The following is a 19,410-nucleotide window of genomic DNA, read 5'->3' on the forward strand; positions in this document are numbered from 1 at the left end:
AGACTTGTTGACAAAGGTCATTCCACACAAACTTCTCGCTCCTCGGCAAGAGCTTAGTATGAGGGAGGGCAATATCCGCAAAGTTTTTACAAAACTTCCGATAGTACCCCACCATCCACAAAAACTTTCTCAGATCCCTCTTGTCCGTCGGGATGGGAACTTCAGAGATAGCCTGCACCTTAGCCTGCACCGCTGCAAGCTGCCCCTGTCCTACCACATACCCCAGATATGTGACCGTAGCGTGGCCGAGCTCAGTTGTCGCGAGGTTTACTGTCAGATTGGCCTCCGACAGTCGTTTAAACAGTTCCTCTACCGCCACAATGTGCTCATCCCATGTGTAACTCCAGACCACCAAATTGTCAATATACGCTTCTGTGTCCTTCAATCTTTTATCACTGAATTAATCATCCTTTGGAAGGTCCCTGGGGCATTCTTCATGCCAAAAGGTAAGACATTATACTCCTATAACCCTGATGGAGTGACAAAGACTGAGATTTCTCTAGCCCTGTCAGTTAAAGGAATACACCAGTACTCTTTCAACAAATCGATCTTTGTGATGTACTCAGCCCTCCCCACTTTTATCGATGCAATCGTCCACCCTTGGGATGGGGTATGCATCATTTTTTGTGATGGCGTTCACCTTTCTGTAATCTGTACAGAATCGTATGCTCCCATCAGGTTTCGGGACAACCACACAGGGAGAGGCACATTCGAGTGGGATGGTCTAATAATACCTGTAGCTAGTATATGTTCAAGTTCTTTTTCCACTAGCTTGCTCTTTTCAAAGTTCATCTTAAAGGGGTGTTGCTTAATAGGCTGGTCTGCAGTAACAATAACATCATGTACCGTCCCCTTGCATCGCTGCGGGACGTCCGGACATACATCTGCATGCCGGTTAAATTAGCTTTATCAGCGGCTCGCTCTGTTCAGGGGTTAAGTGAGAGACCTTATCAGCAAGGTTGTTCAGACAACAGAGTTCTCCAATCTGGTCGGCACCATGATTATCTTTTCAAGACGGGTTTTCCCCTTATCATTTGGCACCATAGCCTCATTTGCTTTTGTGACAGCACCGACTGTATCTGCCTTTTCATCGTGGTAAGCTTTTAGCATATTGATATGCACTAATTGATTTGGCTTACGTCTGTCCGGAGTTTCAATAACGTCATTCAAAGGGCCTATCTTTTTAATCACTTTGTACGGACCGTGGAATCTCGCCTGGAGGGGTGTTGGTTATCACTGGAAACAGAACTAAGACCCCATCGCCCACCTGAAACATATGATCTCGTTCTCGTCTATCATACTACTGCTTCATTTTGTTTGGGAGTCTCTTAGATTTTCCCTGGCAAGGTCACAGATCCTGCTAAGCCTATCGCGGAATTTTAAAACATAGTCAATCACATTGGCCTGTACTGCCGGGCTGGTCCATTGTTCTTTAAGTAAGGTTCAGAGGTCCTCTGGGCCTATGACCGAAGGCGAGCTCGAATGGGCGGAACCCATGACTCCTGAACCGTATCTCTTACTGCGAACAGCAGGAGAGGCAGTGCATCATCCCAGTCTCTAGCGTTCTCCTGACAGTAAGTTCTGAACACGGTCTTTAAGGTTGCGTGGAATCTCTCCAACGCCCCTTGAGACTCCGGGTGGTCTGCAGAAGCCAAAATCTGTTTAGCTCCCATCTCATCCAACACCGGTCGGGATGTGCGAGATGTGAAGGTACTCCCCCGATCTGACTGAATTTCCCTTTGGCAACCCCTTTACAAGCGCCTTTACCACTGCGGGAGCTTTGATGCATGCCAGGGGCACGGCCTCCGGAAATCAGGTGGCCGCACACATCATAGTCATCACATACTCTCGCCCACTCGCAGTTCTGGGCAGGGGACCGACAAAATCCACTATTATTCGGGGGAAAAAAAGGTTCCTCGAAAGCGGGTATCGGTCGAAGGAGCGCTTTAAGCAGGACCTGGTTCGGCATACCTACCACCTGACATGAGTAACACCGTCTACAGTACTCAATAATATCTTTCCTCATGCTCGGCCAGTAAAACACTTTCATAATTCTATCGACTGCTTTCCTCACTCCAAAATGTCCGCCAAGGGGTATCTTGTGGGCCAGGTAAAAATCTCGTCCCTATAAACTTTTGGCACTACCACCTGGTGTACCACCGCCCAATCCTCATCTGCGGGTACGGCACTTGGTCTCCACTTCCTCATCTGTACTCTCTTTTTTCATATAATAGCCCACTGGTCCCTTTTTTATTTCTGCTTCAGAGAGAGCTGTCTCCTTCAAAACCATCAGCTCCTCGTCTCGTTTCTGTTCCTGTATAAATTACTTCCTCGCTAATGACAAATCTACCTCAACTCCCACACTTCCTTCAGCTCTACTGCCCTCCTTTTTCTCACTTTCTAACCCCTCCTGGTACAAGACTGATAAAAACGTCTCAGCTAAATCCACATTCGCTTCGGCAGCCTTTCTCGACAAGCTTAGAGTTACTGCGCAAGCGAGATAAAACCTGAGACACTATGGGCGGGTCCTCAGTCCTGGCAGGCTTGCTCGTCAGCTTCACTGCTGAGTACACATCCCCACCTGCAAGGTCGTTACCGAGTGAGACCTCCACGTCGTCCATCGGTAATTCAGACCTCACCCCTATCGTGACCGGTCGGGATACCAAGTCACTTTTCAGGAATATCTGGTGCAAAGGTACTGCCTCAGTCCCTTTTCCAGTGCCTTTTATCACACTGACGTCACCAGTGTCTATCTCACTATTGAATTCCAACACTCTGTTTAGGATTATGGACTGAAAAGCCCCAGTGTCTCTCCAGATTCTAACTGGCGCTGTGGGTGACCCCTCCCTCACAAATACCAACCCGGTTGAATAGAATTTCTCACATCCCTCCTGAATTCAGTTTAGTTCCTCCTCTTTTAACGGCATTTCAACCGGCTTAACACAGCCCGTCGGCGCGGTCGCCTTTCCTTTCCCTGTCTCCTTCTTTGGGGCAAAACATCTGGACGCAATGTGGCCGGCATTCCCACAATTAAAGCATACGAGACCAGGAGACTTCCTACCAGACTGCTTCCGGTCTTCCTTACCCGTCTCACTAGTCCCCGGCTTACTGTCTGGCTCAGCCAGCGGACTTTCTCTGCCCTCTCTACTACCCTTCTGGTAGCTCTTACTCGGGGTAAACTTTGCTTTGTGTGTTAACGCGTACTCATCCGTTAACTTAGCAGGCGTGGCTAAGGTTTCTGCCTCTTTCTCATCTAGATCGGTCCGCATACCTTCAGGGACACAACCTTTCAACTGCTCATTCAGCAGTAGCTGTAGCAGTTGGTTATAATCCCCAGTGACCCCTTTCGAGGCGCACCAACGCTCACAATACATTTGCATCTCACGGGCAAACTCTAAATACGTGCAATCCCACTGCTTCCTCACATTCCGGAACCTTTGCCGGTATGCCTCCGGGACCAACTCATAGATCCTGAGAGTAGCCTCTTTTACCACATCATACTTCTTTGCATCTTCTGCTGACAACGCTGAGTAAGCTTGCTGAGCCTTCCCCTTAAGCACACTCTGGAGTAAAGCAGCCCACTTATCCCTCAGCCAGTCCTGACTTACAGCGACCTTTTCGAAGTGTAGAAAGTACCGATTAATATCGGTCTCAAATGGGGGAACCAACCTTACCTCCTGGGTTGCCTTGAACCCTCCACCTAGGTCCGGCATTCTCGCATTATCTTTAACTTCTCCAGCTCAAACTCCCTTTCTCGAGCCTTCTCTCTCTCCTCCCTTTCTCGCGCCTTCTCTCTCTCCTCCCTTTCTACCTGCTTCTCTCTTTCCTCCCTTTCTCGCGCCTTCTCTCTCACTCTCTCTGTCCTCACTTTCTTGCTCCTTCTCTCTCTCCTCCCTTTCTAGCTGTTTTACTCGTAACTCATGCTCGAGCCTTAATCTTTCCATCAGCAGCTGAATCGTAGCCCCACCAGGTTTGCTCTCAGACACCACCTCCAGGTCCCCTTCGGGAAACACATCCTTAGACACATAATACTTTGGTTCTTTGTGTCTCCGATCTCCTCATTGCCTGCTTCCCCTTCAAAAGATTCAACCGTTTTGCAACATTGACCAAGTCTGATTTCCTGGCATCCTCTAATCCCTCCAAGGTTGGTGTCTTTAAAGAATCCTCAATCTCCATTCCTGCGTTTTGCCCTTTTTCTTCGATATGGGAATTTAAGCCAACCAATTCAACCAGTCCCAATTTTGGCGTTCAAAATCCCGGACAGAGGCCCCAATTAAGTTATGTACCCCGTTACTGCGTTGTGAAACCAGTGGAAATGGAACACTCGTTGGAGTCTGTAATTACTAGAAACTAATAAAGTTTATTAGCAAATTAAATAATACAGTACACTAAATGCAAGGATATAAATGTAACAGGTTAGCAGTGATAATATACACGTATGCACAGAAATATGGGAATAGGAATCAGCCAAGCTCTATCGAAGTCTCGGGGTAAATGATCAGTCTGCCAGTGAAGCAGAGTTCAGTTCAGCTTAGTGTAGTTCGAGATAGTTGTTGTGGTACCGTGGGGGGCGAGGGAGGGAGAGAGAGAGAGAGAGAGAGAGAGAGAGAGAGAGAGAGAGAGAGAGAGAGAGAGAGAGAGAGAGAGAGAGAGAGAGAGAGAGAGAGAGAGAGAGAGAGAGAGAGAGAGAGTGAGAGAGAGATACAGCTGAAATTTCAGGCAAACCTTCCGTCGTCTTCTCGTCCCGTTGTGGTCACCGACTGTGACCCCTTCGTTCCAGATGCGACCTTTCTTCCGTGGTGAACCCGTCACCCAGCCAAGGGTGGACCCACAACAGGACCCCACCGGTCGTACCTTTACACCCTGTGAGCCTCTGGCCGATTCCCGCGAATCTGTCCTCCAAACTCCCACCGACTTGTGGGGGCACAATGCTCTCATCAGAGTCTCGTGGCGTGTCTCCTGTGTCTTAGCAAACTCACTACTTTATCCCCACCCCCCACGATGGAGTATCACCTGTCCATCAAACTTCACCACTTCCTTTTGTCTCAGCAGAGGTGTTAACGAGCAATTTATGTTCAAAGCGAAATATCCGCGGTAGTATCACTGCAGACGCCAGACATGTCTCTCTCTCTCTCTCCCGTTATCTCTCTCTTATGAATTATGTGTGTCTCTCTCTCGTTATATCTCTCTTATTAGCATTTTGAATGGCTCTCCCTTATCTCTCTCTCGTGATCTCTTTCTCATTTGTACTTTGGATGGCTCTCTTTTATCTCTCTCTTATTTAGCAACATCCGTTCTGCAGCTCTGCTTGGCTTCACACATAACAACCTATTGATGCAAGTACTTCTCTGACAATAGATGTGTAACAGCCTAATGTAACATTGTATGGAAATACAAGATAACACTGATGCAGACATGTTTTATACATTTAACAAAGTGCTTTATTAATGCAACAGGGTTAGTCAGTTTTTCAATGTTCGTCGTCAGCCGGGTCAATCTGCCCGTGAACCTCCTGTCGGTTGCCCCCGTACGCTCCAGTATTTGGTTTTTTTTTTACCTTTTAAGTTCTCCTGCTCGAGAGCCAACAGCTGCCCGTCGTTTTAAGTTTTTTCTAGACTGTAACTGAACAAACACGCATTTTTACGGCGAGATTCGACACCAAACACGTCGCTTGTTTTCGGTAGATGTGTCCTGCGCATGCCCAGTAGGAGGAGATTCGCCGAAATCTCCGTTTCAGTGTGGATAGAGATATTTTCAAAAACGCATAGTGTGGAAGTCTATCGTTTTTACGGAAACCGGCGTTTCAAAATTATCCGGTCCAGTGTGGATGTAGCCTCAGTTGCTCTGATTAGATTATTCAAGAGTAGACAAACTGGGGGGGGGGGGGGTGTACAGAGAGAACTGCTTTGTCTGCTTCCCTTGTCCTTGATACGATTGTAGTTTCTCCTGGCCAACAGGGTGTTTTCTGAGCACTGCCACCTGCCACCGACAGTGTCTTTCTCGGGTCAGCTGTCGTTAAATGCTCCAGGGTGGATGGTGGAGGGTTTTGCAGAGATCGCGATTGTTTTGTGGGTCGGAGGGGGTTTACAGAAATCGGGAGTGGTGTCGGGGTTGAAACGGTTTTTTACAGATGGCGAGGAGTGTCTGTGCCCTTTTCCACTACTGTGGAAATGTACTTTACTTGTAGTACCAAAATGGGATTTTTGTCGGAAACAAAATTAAAACTGTATTGTGTCGGAGTGTTATGCTGAAAATGTTCGTGCAACATTATTCTGAGAGAACCTGAGTACCTGACTGCAGACCGCAATCCCTACACTGTATTTCATCTGCCACTTCATTGTCTGTCCTCCAAACCGGTCTGAGTCCTTCTGCAGACACCCACTTTACTCTGAGCTACCTGGCCGGCAACTACCTTGGTATCAACTGCAAAGGTGGTCACCAAGCCATCAATTCTCTCATCCAGATTGTTGATATCTAACATGAAATGAAACGGTCTCAATAATGACCACATAAAACGCCATGAGTTACTCGCAGCAAACAGAACAGGCTCACATTGTTCTGACTCTTTGCCTCCTGCCAGTAAACCAATCTTCGATCGATGCCAGTTTTTTTCCCTGTAACACCATGAGCTGTGATCTTGTTAGGAAGTCTCGTGCAAGATCTTGCGAAAGAACATCTGAAAATCCAAACAAACAACGTCCACATTCTCTCCTTTGTCCATCCTGCCTATTATTTCATCATATAATTCCAATGGAATTCTCAAACAAGTTTTCCCCTGACTTAAGGCTATTATATCATGCGCCTCCAACTATCCTGAAAAATCATCCTGAATGGACTCCAACCACTGAGGTCAGACTAACTGTGCGAAAGTTTCCTTTCTTCTGTCTCCCTCCCTTCTTAAATCGTGAAATGACATTTGCAACTTTCTAGTCTGCCAGAAACATTCCAAAATCAAGAGACACTTAAAAGTTCATTACTCAGTCTTTAAGAGAAACAGGAGGGGGAACCTTTTCACTCAGAGGCAGTGAGAATATGGAATGAGCTGCCAGAGCAAGTGGCAGGGTCGATTTTCAACATTTCAAATTAGGTTTGGATGGCCGCATGGATGAGAGGGGTATGGATGTCTATATGAATGGTATGGTCCCGGTGGGGATTGTTGGAACGAGGCAGATTAATGCTCTGGGACAGACTGGATTGGCCGAATGGCATTGTTCTGCGCTGTAGTGTTCTATGACTCTAATGCCTTCACAGTCTCTTCAGCTACCTCTTTCTGCATTCTGGGGTGTGCACCATCTGGCCCAGGAGTCTTATCTACCTCCAGGCCTTTCAGCTTCCATAGTAAATTTTCTCCTTAGTAATAGCATCTATGCTCACTTCTGCCCTGATACTCTCGAAGTATTGGCATTCTGGGGGGAAGAAAGTTGAGAAGTCAGAGTAAGAAATGTAAGCGGACGGGGAGGATGAAGTAAGATATCTCCTAATGATGTATTTTCCTTTACGAAACCAGGATTCAGCACTCCATGCCGACATGTATAAAACTAATAAGAAGTACACATCACTACACTGAAATGAAAACACAATTAAGAAAATGAAGAGATGGTCACTATAGAAGATCAAGTTAACCACTCATGTCCCGCCACATAAGACATCCCCGCGATTCGAGCAGACAAGTCCCTAGCAAACTCAGAAATGAGTGTGCTTCGCCATGTCTGTACCTCGTTAATTCAGCTGGAGCTGAGAAACAAGAAAAATATAATAAACATTATTATCAGTTAACAAACCCTCTGTAGACGGACCTTAATAATTTCTAAAGATGTAAACATCAACTTTGGACAGGATCAGTGCAGAGCAATAAAACATGACAGTTGCAATAGAGCTGGTATTATACAAAAACAGATCAGTAAAGTCCAATACAACCGAGCGATGGATATGAAACACCAGACCAAAAGATGCAGGGGCAGAATTAGGTTATTTGACCCATCGAGTCTGCTCCACCATTTAATCACGGCTGCTCCAGTTTTCTTCTGAGGCCTAATCTTTGCCTTTTCCCTGTATCCCGTCATGCCCTGACCAATGTAGAATCTATCACCCCCGCTCCTGACCAGAAACTTACAAGTACATGGGACACAAGGCGCACTGCAGATGCTGGGAGTATAGAGAAATACACGCAATGTGCTGGAGGACATCAGCAGGTCAAGCACCATCTATAGTTGGGAATAAATGTTTCAGGCCAAGACCCCTCATCAGGGCTGTCGATACCCAGGTATCTGGAATATCACCAAGCAAGAAAATAGGAAACAGTGTCAAATAGTGAAAGCATTGAACAAAATTTACTTCGTCTTATGAAAACCTGACAAGCAGAGCTCAATAGTACAACAAATACAAAAACGACAATAAACGTTTTCATTATCCCATATTAATGTATTCTTTAGGAAAAAAATATCCTGGTCCCGTTCCGATCTGGATCTTTACAAAGAAAAAATAATAGCTGAAATGACAAATTTAGAAAACAGTATTTACACTGAAACACAGTTAGGTCAACACTACTTAGGACAGATGGAGGACGAGGAATATAGGACTTTAAAAACTGACACAACAGTCAGACAAAAGTCCTAAATATATATTTTGTTCATAAGGGCAGGAATCAGCACTCCATGTGAGCATATGCAATTGTGATGTGAAGTACACACCAGAAAACTTAAGTGAGAGACCAACTCAGAAAAATAAATCATCACGATGGAAGAAAACATTAACCACTGGAATGAGTATAACCCTACATGGGAGACATCCCAAAGATCTGAGCAGACCAGATGTTGACAAAGAAGTATCGAGCACCCAACTCAAAGTTGGAGACCTCTTCGCAGAAAGAAAAGTTCCTTATGAAATCAGGACATGGTGGTTAATATTTAAAATAATCAAAACTACATAAAAGAGAACCAAACATGGTGATAAATGCAGAAAATTCCAAGAGAAACCAGACTCAATCCAACACATTCCGTGATCCTGCAGCAGTTTAACTGAATCTGATTACTTACACAGGTACAATCAAGTGGCAAATGTCATTCACCAAAATATTGCTTTAAAATAAAAAAACTCATGAAAGACCATCGACCATAAATTCAAGCCTGGTCCATTTTTAGAGTCAAAATCTTACAAAATTATGTGATAATCAATACATTATTTCAGATAGGACAATCCATAATAACCATACGGATATAGTATTACCGAATAAACAAGCAGGAGCAAATTTCTCAATAGATAAAACCATTCCCAACACACAGTTGTTCCCCGACCAGCGGGACATCTCGCCACTGGTATCGTTTGTGTCATCAGTCAGCCAACCGAATTATTTTCTCTGTCAATCAGCTTCTAAATGTTGCTATTCTGTCATTTGTTGCCGCGCCCTGCTGCTGATTCCGTTCTCCTCATCATAGGTTCTTACCTCGACCATCGTCTAGAGCCCCAAACTCTGCCCTGCGCAGACCCCCCTCGGGGTTTCTGACCCTGCTTCGTTGAACATCCAACTGATGGTTTCCCATTCTGCTTTCAGTCTTTAGAGGACAGTGGTGTTTTCTAACAACACTTTAGAAGCAGGAACGGTGACCCATAAGGTGGACATGAGTCGTGATTAAGGCGGTTAACATCCAATATAATTTTTCCTCAGCAAGAGATTAGAGGGGCGAAAAACATCTGAGACAGACCTGTAATCAGCTCGACTTCTTAAGTCTGCAGGAAATTCAAGGGAAACCTCTTCACCCACAGAGTGGTGATTGTTTGGAAGCTATCACCACAGGGAGAGAGATAAATGAACAACAGGGGAGGATTTTAAAGGAATGTCATGGAACAGAACCACTAACAGGGTCCTGCCGGCCTGAGTTGACTCTTTACTGTACACTAGGTGTGTTATAAATTCACAAAGTACCGAAGACAGAGTTAAAACAGAACTGAGTTATTTATCTCAGATCCAGAATATTAAGCTCCAGTCCCATTAAAGGTGAATGTACAGCAGAATAAACTCCTCCCATGCCCAATGACCAGGGTGCAGAACTGGGTGTGGTTAGCGGCAGCAATAATTGCAGAGTTCAGCACCGACCGTCAGACTCGAAATTGCATTCAGCAACGGTGATGTACAAATATCCAGCATGTGGCTCATTGAAACTTTCTCCCAGTGTGAACCGGTACTGTGTCACAAGGTTAGATTACTGATTGAATCCCTTCCCACATTCACAACAGGTGAACGGCCTCTCCGCAGTGTGAACTCAGTGATGCACATTTGGTAGAGATGTCTGACAGAAACTCTTCCCAATGTTGAGCAGGTGATCGGCCTATCCCCAGTGTGAACTGACTGGTGTTTCAGTAGATGAGATGACCATGTGAATCCTTCCCACATTCGAAGCAGGTGAACGGCTTTTCTCCCGTGTGAACTGACTGGTGAGCCATTAGGTTGGATTAGACAACCGGGTGACTGTTTGGGCACCCTTTGAGAGAAAGGTAGTGCAGTCTGTTGTGACCAGAATGAACATTAAATTTCCCTGACTGCTATTGCTATCGCTTTGCTTTGGAATTCAAAGAAGAAAAACTCAGTTTACTGAAGAAGAAAGACGCGTAGCAAGAGAAGTATAGCTCTGCCTCGTTTACCGAAGGACAGTTTTTATGACAACATGTCTGGTTGATCTTCCACCCTTCAAGAATACTCTAATGTTTTCGTTTATTTTTCCCGAACACTCTCGCAATTAGATCCGGCCGATCGTTTGGTTGCTGATGCAAAAAAAAAGATGCTGTCGGATTTCGGGCCAGTTTGGATTGCAAGTCATTGTAATGAACAATGAAGCATTACCATACTTCCGTATGTACATCATGGCGTCCTGACATCGTTCCATGTATCTCGGTCCACTGACAAATGTTGAGGAGAGGATGATGCGCCTTCCAATATTTCGGAAATCATCGTCATCATTCAATGCATCACTCAGGCCGCTGTATGTTGTTCATCTCAAGGTTGCGTGATTCATTCGGATATAGCTCAGCCTCTCGCTTTCAATCTTATCGACAACGTGTTGTTGGAATAGACGTCCTCCTCTGAGAAGGTTATTAATCTCATTCTCATGGTTCACTATTCGATACGCATAATGTCGCAATGCCGTCAGTTTCTTGTTCATCATTTGGAATTGACGATGCCAGCCATCGTCTCCAAGTGGAAAGATAAACACGTATTGGAAGCTGTCACATGTGCGATGGGACTCTGAAATTATTTGCGAATCACCTCCTCGTTCTTTCAACACAATGTACCGTGATCGTGCTTCAGATTCGGTGCTGTTCGGTATAATGACAGCGACTTCGTTGGCAATTTGTGCATTAAATCATCTCTCATGTTCAAATGCCGGTCTGCGGTCAGGATCAATGACAATGCACGCCTCTGGCATGCCTTCAATTTGTTCTTTAGCAAGTCGAAGGGACGCAATGTACGGGTTTCGTTGCCGTAGCAGGTTTTCCAATCATTCAGCAATCTCACGTTGAATTCCATTATTCTGTAGTGTCCCCATTCTCAACACTACGCTGTCTTGTGGATCCATAAAGTAAATTTGAAGGAATTGGGCTTGCTGGTCTGGCATTAATTGTCCGATGTAATGATAGATTTGGTCTTGAATAATCACAGAAGGATTCCATCCATTCCTCTTTGGGAGGACTTCTTTGGCACCAAAGGATGTCATTTGGAAGAGGCAATTGTATTGTCTGTTCTCTCTGAACTCGTTTGCAATAGGTTCACCATTGCTGTATAAATTGAGGAGTTCATTGGGTAGAGGCTGCAAATTGCCTATCCTGACCTTTCCCTTCATACAGCAGGAATTTCCGGTTTTTCCAGTGAATATTAAGGCACGGCAGTAAGGGCATACTCTGGTAATCCTATGAACATCAGCAGAAATGTTACGGCGTGCGAGTCGTGCAATTTGCCTTGCTCTTTCTCTGTCGAGGTATTATCGTTGAAAGCGGGCATTGTCTTCTTCAGTAACTCTCGCAATAATTAATCTTTTGCCGCATATTCTCGAGTCGATCTTTCCTTTTCTCCTCTGTCTCTTCCTCTCTCCTCCTTCTGTACCTGTTTCTGTCATTCTGGAGACGCGCAGCCCTTTCATCCTCCGTCTCTTCATCTCTTCTGCCATTTGTCCTTTGTTTTTGATCCTCGAGTCGTGCTGCCCTGGCCCGATCCGATTCTTGTTCTCTCCTCTTTCTATGTCTGTTGGTGTCATTTTGGAGATACGCAGCCCTTTCATCCCCCGTCTCTTCATCTCTTCTCCTCCTCTGTCTCTTCTTCTCTCATCTTTTTTTGCCCTGACCTCTTTGATCCTGGAGACGTGCGGCCTTGGCCTCACCCGATTATTTTTCTCTTCCTATCCTTGCCGCTTCCCGACGATGTTTGGCGTCATCTCTTGACCATAACTTCCCCCTTCTCTTTCCAAGCGGCATAATTAGGCTGACTGTGTATATATATATAACCTTAATGCTGGATAGAAGATACGAAGCAGTAACGCTAAAGCCTCCAGGATGCTGATTTCCCTTGATATGGTTGGCGGTCTCCTAAATAGACGTGATATAGTCACCACTGTCCTTTGACTGCAGCAAAGGGTTTGATGGGTGTTTGGAAATACGTCATTACAATAAGGTTTAATTATCTCTTCTTGATGGGTCGCAGTTCAATCTGTTCCAATCCTGCACGTGCTGATGGTGATTAGCAGAATGTGACCGCTCCAAATAGAGCTGCCCTGCCCTTTTGCTCCCGTTGGTGTCGCTGCTGTGAGCATCGTGAGGCGCTGCTGAGGCTAGACAGGCAGAGAAACAGAATGAGCATTTTAGTAATGTATACTTAGATAGATGATACTGGAAATTTACAAGGATGATGCCGTCTGGAGTTCATGCTCTTCCATTGGTTAACAGTTTCTACTGTACTGATACTTCCTTCATTTATCATCCTTGTGTTTTCATTTAATTTTAGTTTCGTGTACTGCGTATCAGAATAGTATATGTTTGTTGGAGTGGCTAATCATGTTTCCATTAATGTAAAATATCTTAGAAGTTGTATCTGACTGTTTCCTGAAGTATTTATGTCTTATTCTGTTCATCCTTCTTTCCTAGATGGCGTTAATATAGATGAGTTCCAGTGTGCATGGTGTTTTTCAAACTTCCTCATTCCCCTAACTTCCCCTATTTTCTTTTGTAAGATTTCCAGATCGGTTCCAGACCAAGATATTATGCGATATATGTGTGGTACACGTCAGTATGTATTATTTTGTTTTTCTCGGCTAAAGCTGATAAAACCAGAGGTACGGACACACACATTTTTCAATCGCTCAGAACTTCCCGATCATTCTAATAGTGGTTAGTATTGTGCTTTTCTGGAGATTTAATGAGGAAAGTCCATCTCCTAACCCCCATGCTCATCACATTCTACAGGGGTTATATTGAGAGCATCCTGAGGAGCTGCATCACTGCCTGGTTCGGAAATTGCACCATCTCGGATCGCAAGACCTTGCAGCGGATAGTGAGGTTAGCTGAGAAGATCATCGAGGTCTCTCTTCCCGCCGTCACGGACATTTACACCACACGCTGCATCCGCAAAGCTAACAGCTTTGCGAAGGACCCCACGCACCCCTCATACAAACCCTTCCTGCCATCTGGCAAAAGGCACCGAAGCATTCTGGCTCTCATGACCAGACAGTATAACAGTTTCTGTCCCCAACCATCAGACTCCTCAATACCCAGAGTCTAGACTGACACCAACCGACTGCCCTCTACTGTGTCCATTGTCTTTATTGTACTGCCTATTATTTATTGTTCTGCTTGCACTGTTTTGTGCACTTTATCCTGTGTAGGTCTGCAGAGTTGTTTTTACGTAGTTCAGTGTAGTTTTGTATTGTTTCATTTAGCACCACTACCCTAAAAACGTGGTCTCGTTTTTACTGTGTACTGGACCAGCAGTTATGGTCGAAATGACAATAAAAAGTGAGACGACTTGACTTGACTTGACATACTGCTGTGTGGGGATGGTGACGGGTGAGGAGGATGGGGAGATGGAGGAGGTGAGGCGTGTGGACAGAGGAGAGAAGCTGGTGAGGGAGCTACACACACTTAGAAAGGGGATTGGGATGTTCCATTCTCTCTGACCCGAACACAGTAACCAAGGTAGCACAAGGGGAGGGTCTGAGGTTTCCCATTCTCGCTCCCTTCGCCAGTTCCTCCTGTTCCCGAGCTGCGGTGCGAGTTTCTGCTGCTCTGAGTGGAGCCTTTCACGCGTCGCTGATCCGTCCACATCTCGTCTCCGATTGACACTCATCCTGACACTCACTGTCTCTCTCTGCATCTCTCCCTCTCTCTTTAACTATCACACTCCTTACTCTCACTGTCTGTCTGTCTGTCTGTCTCTCTCTCTCTCTCTCTCTCTCTCTCTCTCCCTCTCTCTCACTCTCTCGGTTTCACTGATTGCTCTCTCGGACTTACTCTCTCACTCTCTCCCTCGGGTTTGCTTTCTGTGTTTTTTCTGTCTCTCCCGTATTTGTCTGCCTGTCTGACTGTCACTCTTTTTTTTACTCACTGCCTCGAAATCCTTCTCTATAACAATCCTTCTCTCTCTCCTCGCACATCCTCCCGTGGGAGAGTCTGGGGTTTGGGATTGAGAGAAAGGGACTGCGGCATCGGGGAGAAAGGGGGCGGGGGGAGAGAGAGAGAGACAGACAGACAGACAGAGAAAGAGAGAGAGAGAGTGATTTACCCCCACCACACTTCTCACACTCCACGTCACGGTCGATGGGATGAAAGAGAGGGAGACAGCAGGGAGAGAGAGAGACGGGAGAGAAAGAGCTCTAGGTTAGAGAGTCCGGAGAGGGACTGAGAGTCTGAAGCAGACAGACGGGGGTAAGGGGGGAGTTGAGAAGGACCCTGGCGGAAGAAAACCCTGCCTAATTACCATCAGAAGATATGTTTCATTTATTCTATTATCGTTATTATTTTATATTGCTTTTGGTGTATGCCTGCAAGGAAATGACATGCTCGGCACAGCTTTGTGGGCCGAAGGGCCTGTATTGTGCTCTAGTTTTTCTGTGTTCCTATGTTCTCTGTTTCTAAACTGAATTTCAGAGCTGTATATGGTGACGGTAGATGTACTTTCATAATAGATTTACTTTTAACTTTGAAAGAGAATGTTGGAGAGAGGGAATCTGGGAGAGAGAGAATCTGGAAGGGCGGAGAGAGAGCGACTGGGGTTATTAGGGAGTGAGACGGAGAGAAAGGCCAGTGTGGGAGAAGGGGAGACCAAGACGGGAGATAGACCAGTAGGAGAGGGAGAGAAATCGTAGATGAGAGAACAGCCGGGATGAGGGAGAGCTTTGGGATGAGACCGGGGATATAGAGACGGGGCGAGGCAGCGTGGGGGAGGATAGAGAGAGAGATGGTGATGGGGGAGGACGGAAACAAAGGGTGGTGAGAGGGGCTGGAGGATAGGGTGGGGGAGAGAGAGGAGGGGGAATAGATGGAGAGGGAAAAGGGGACAGAGGGGGAAGAGAGGGGAGTGTGGGAGAGAGAGGCTGAGAGCGTGGGTAATGGACGACGCTCAGACGCTCCTCTCGTCTCCTCTACTCAACTTTCTTTCTCCCCTCCCCTCCTCAATCTGATCACTCCCTCTCACCCCGCCCGCTCCTAACCAGCCGGCACCGATAGACCTAGCCTCCATCTTCTCCAGTAAGCCCGCGCCCACTCCTGCCTTTCACGGGCCTCAGGGACAACGCGTCCCCCAATCCACGGGACAGACTGAAGTATTCGGGGCAGGCGACCTGAGGAAGGGAGGGAAAAAAAATCAAGGCGGTATTTAGGAGATGGGAGGGGTGGTAACGGTGCCAAACTATATATATTCCTCCCCATGGGTACCCCTCAGTGTTCCCGCTCCCTTGTTACGAGTCGCCCCTCCCACCCTCACCCCATCCCGTCACTCCTGAAACACTCCGCTCCCTGTCCCCTCGCTCTCCCCTCTATCACCGCCCATCTCACGCTGGCTGGCAGCCATTTTGTGATGGTTAATATTGGTAACTACGTTCCTAGTATCATAGAATGAGGCACACCCTTACCCTCACCTTCTACTCACTTCCCTCCCTGTTTATTCAATATCAACTCCTCATCCCTCCTCTCCATTCCCTCCCTCCTCGGTCTCCCAACTCTCCATTGAACCTTCTGCCGACAGACATTTTGTGACAGTGTGTAATCCTCCCTCTCATTTCCTCCACCACGAAGTGTGTCACTCCCTCACACTCTGCATCTTGACACCTTCCTTCCCATCGCATCATTCGCAAACCCCCTTCCCTCCCTCCCCTCGCTTTCCTATCCCCGCCATTTCGATGCTCTACATCTTATGCTGGTTGGCTTCCATTTCGCGATGCCAATTTTCGCCTTTCCTCATCGCCTTCCCTCCCTCTGTTACCCAGTGAGTCAAACCCCTACACACCCCGTCACTCTTGACACCCTCCCCTCTCTGACCCCTTGCCCTTTCTCCCGCCATCCACCACATCCTGGGTGGCGAACATTTTCTGATGGGAAATTTCGCTCCCCCACGCATTCCCTTCCTTCAGTTGTTGAATGAGTCGCTCCCCTCTCCCTCCGTTGAGACACTCAACTCTCCGTCCTATCAGCCCTGACCGCGTCCCCGACCCCTCGCTCCCACTTTCCCCAGAACACGCCCCCTTTCTTGCAGCGCGTCTTATTTGCGAAGGAAATGTCATCACCCATTCATCCTCCACTATTGAAAAAGTCATTCCCCAATCGTTCATACTGTTCTCTCAGACCTGTCCTCTCAGATCATTCCCCCCCGTCCCATTACTTCCCCCTCTTCCATGTCCCATCACTTCCCTTCCCTCTACGTCCCATTACATCCCCTCCATCCCCGTCCCATCACCCCCGCTCCCTTCCTGTCGTTTCACTCCTCCTCACTCCGTCTCTATCTTCTCCATGTCGGGCACCAGTTTGTGACAGCAACTTTCGCCCCTCCCCTTTTCGTCCCTTATTGAGTCAGTGACTTCGCCACGCTCACCATCTCCTCAGTCCACTCCTCGTTCCATCACTCCTCTTCCTCCCAAACCCCTCACCCCTCCTCCCCAAAACCCACATGTATATGTGTATGTGTAAATATCTGAGATATATACATTAGTTTATTCAATGACAACATTATTAGAATTAAAACATATATACAATATGCAAGACTATATAAAACACAAATTAAAATACTGTTATTACAATCAATAACACACTCGATCCCGGGATTGTATCCATGGGCAGCGCATGTTCCTTCGCCATAGATTCTGAGTGTGACAGTGGCCATTGTAAGTCAGTGTCTCACACCATCCCTGGCGGCCACATTAACCAAGGATTCTCCCATTTTAAATCAGCGCGTCCCTCCCTCTCTTGTGCTCACTTCTACCAAAGCCGTCACTCTCTCTCCAGAGGCCATTTCAAGTGAAGCGTCGGCCGTTTGAAGTCAACGTGTCTTTCACTCCCACTCTGCCGATCACTTTAACCGAGGCGTCGCTCGCTCCTAGGTCCCGTTTCAACCCGGCCGAACGGGGTCTCCTTCAGTCCACATCTCTCCCTCCTTGGTCCCGTTTCAACCCGGCCGAACGGGGTCTCCTTCAGTCACCACATCTCTCCCTATTTCTCAACAAAATTAACGATGGTGACAGCAGTTTTCAATCGGAGTCTCACAACATCCCTTCCCGGCGCTCACTTTAAACAATGTATCACTAACCCTAAATTGCCCCGTCAGACATCTTAAGCGAAGCAGCGACCATTTTTTGTCAGAGCGTCACTCTCTCCCAATAGATCGTTTTACATCGACCTATTACCCCCTCCCTCTTCTCAATGTGCCATTGTCTCCATTTAGGCCATTTTACCCGGTGCGTCTCTCCCTCCCTGTTGGCCATTTGAGTTCCGTCCATCATTCTCTCCTTGTCGGCCATTGTAACAAAGGAATCAGGGACTATTTCGGGTCGGGCCGCCATTTCCTCCGGGTTGTCAGTGTGTTACTCCCTTCCTGGCGTCCATTTTCTCTCAGTGCATCCCTCCCTCACGGATCATTTTCAATTCGCGCGTCACTCCCTCCCTGGTGACAATGTTATCTCGGGGCGTCACTCTCTCCCTGGTGATAATTTTATATCCTGGCTTTAATCCAGAATCTTATTTTTAATCAGCACATAACTTCCCCCCCCCCCACCCCGTGATAATTTTCAGTCAGTGCACAATACCAACCCTGTTGGTCATTTTACTCCGCCTGTCACTCCCACTCTCTTGTCAGTGTATCACTCCCTCCCTGCCGGCCATGAGAAACAAGCTGACCACGGCCATCTTAATTCCGCCCATCGTCCCCTTCCTGGCGCCCATTGTCACTCAGCCCCTCATTCTCTCCCCGGAGTCCATTTTCAGTCAACCTTTCACTCCCTCCCTAGTGACCATTCTAAATCCTTCTGTCGTTCCCTCCCTATTCACCATTTTCAATCAGGAGCCCCTCGCAGGACAGACACTCTCGACCACCGTCCACTCGATTGCGCAGACTGTTTATCACTAATAATAAATATATCGCAAACAATAGAGACCGATCCGACATCCTCCTCTCCGGATCCTGTGCGTCATCACTCCGAGTGTCGTGGTGAGAGGAGGATACAGACACCAGGAAACGTGTGCGGTGATATTCCCGGTGTCGATACAGAGAACCGACACCGTGCGCGGTAAAACTCTCGGTGTGGAGACTGAGATCGGGAACCGTGCCCTGTAGAACTTCCTGTGTGCTATGTGGACACCGGGAACCGGGCGCAATGAATCTCCCGGCGTGGGGACACGGAAACCATAAACCTCTCTCACACGCACCCCCACCCCCCACCATCTTCAGGAAGGCGTGCCGAATGTCCATCAGTCCGATCATCTACACCGTGTACACCAAAAGTTAGAACCTCGTCAGTTTTACAAAGTCGTCAACATCCACACGATCCTCGACTTTCCTTGTAACTAATAAACCATCGGCGTTCTCGTCAACTTTCCTAAACGCCACTCCGAGTTCTGTCAAACACAGAATTCGGGCCTCCCAGCCAATTTCCAGGTTCACAGACCCATTAGAAATGAACTGGAAGGAGTCCCATTGGGAGGCAGATGGTGGTAGTGAATAGGAAGGTTTGGGTCCCATTGGGAGTGAATGGGAATGTATGGATTGGGAGTTCGGACGATTGGAGTGAATGGGAAGCGGTGCAGAGGGTGGTAGTGAATGGGAAGGTTTGGGTCTCATTGGGAGGGAATGGGAATGTATGGATTGGAAGTTCGGACGATTGGCGTGAATGGGAAGCGGTGCAGAGGGTGGGAGTAAATGGGAAGGGCCGTGTCCCCACTGGCAGG

Source organism: Hemitrygon akajei, unplaced genomic scaffold (assembly GCF_048418815.1).
Source record: "Hemitrygon akajei unplaced genomic scaffold, sHemAka1.3 Scf000188, whole genome shotgun sequence".
Classification (NCBI taxonomy): domain Eukaryota; kingdom Metazoa; phylum Chordata; class Chondrichthyes; order Myliobatiformes; family Dasyatidae; genus Hemitrygon; species Hemitrygon akajei.